The sequence below is a fragment of the Pristiophorus japonicus genome, unplaced genomic scaffold (assembly GCF_044704955.1).
Source record: "Pristiophorus japonicus isolate sPriJap1 unplaced genomic scaffold, sPriJap1.hap1 HAP1_SCAFFOLD_585, whole genome shotgun sequence".
Lineage (NCBI taxonomy): Eukaryota > Metazoa > Chordata > Chondrichthyes > Pristiophoridae > Pristiophorus > Pristiophorus japonicus.
In genome coordinates this window covers 13606-14512 of record NW_027254494.1, presented here as the reverse complement: position 1 = coordinate 14512, position 907 = coordinate 13606, and positions in this window count along the sequence as shown.

Here is a 907-nt window from a genome sequence, read left to right as displayed (position 1 = left end):
TAATAACTCCATCTAGCTGCCTTGGTTTCTTAAAACCCTGACGCGACAAATATCTGTCCATTACAGTGTTAGCATTTTCAATTCACGCTCTGAGTGCACAGTTTTTTGGGGGAGAGATTCCTAGATTTGTTCTGCCCTTTGTGTGAAGAAGTGCTTCCTGATATGACCGCTGAATGGCCAGGCTCCAATTCTAAGGCTGTGACACTTGTTCCGGGCTACACACCCTTCTGCCACCCACACCACAGGCACGCATTCACCCCTGAGCAAAATAACAAAGGGACTGACATCAATCCGACTTTCAGAACCGTCCAACATTCCAGGCAGAAGGCAACGTTAATTCAGGCTGCGTATAATGTGTAGGACCAGCGACCCCAGAACCTGCAAAATTGCTGTCCGAATAATGGGCCGTGCTCAGAAATATAACTAAAGGGAGCTTTACTCTATATCCAACCCGTGTTCTACCTGTCCTGAGAGTGTTTGATGGGACAGTGTCGAGGAGCTTTACTCTGTATCTAACCACCTGCATCTGTCCTGAGAGTGTTTGATGGGACAGTGTAGAGGCAGCTTTACTCTGTATCAAAACCATGCTGTACCTGCCCTGGGAGTGTTTGATGGGACAGTGTAGAGGGAGCTTTATTTTCTATCTAACCCGTGCTCTATATGTCCTGGGATCGTTCGATGGGGCAGTGTGGAGGGAGTTTGACTATGTACCTAACCTTGGAGTGTTTGATGGGAATATCTGGGTATGTGTGGGGAGATGCCCATGTATGGTGGGTTCGGGGGTTATATAGACTCTCGGGTTTTGTGTGGGGAGAGACCCACACACTGGTGGGTCCAGGGGTTAAGGAGAATCTCCGGGTATGTGTGGGGAAAGGCCCATGCCTCTCAGGGGCGCTATAGGTTTTCA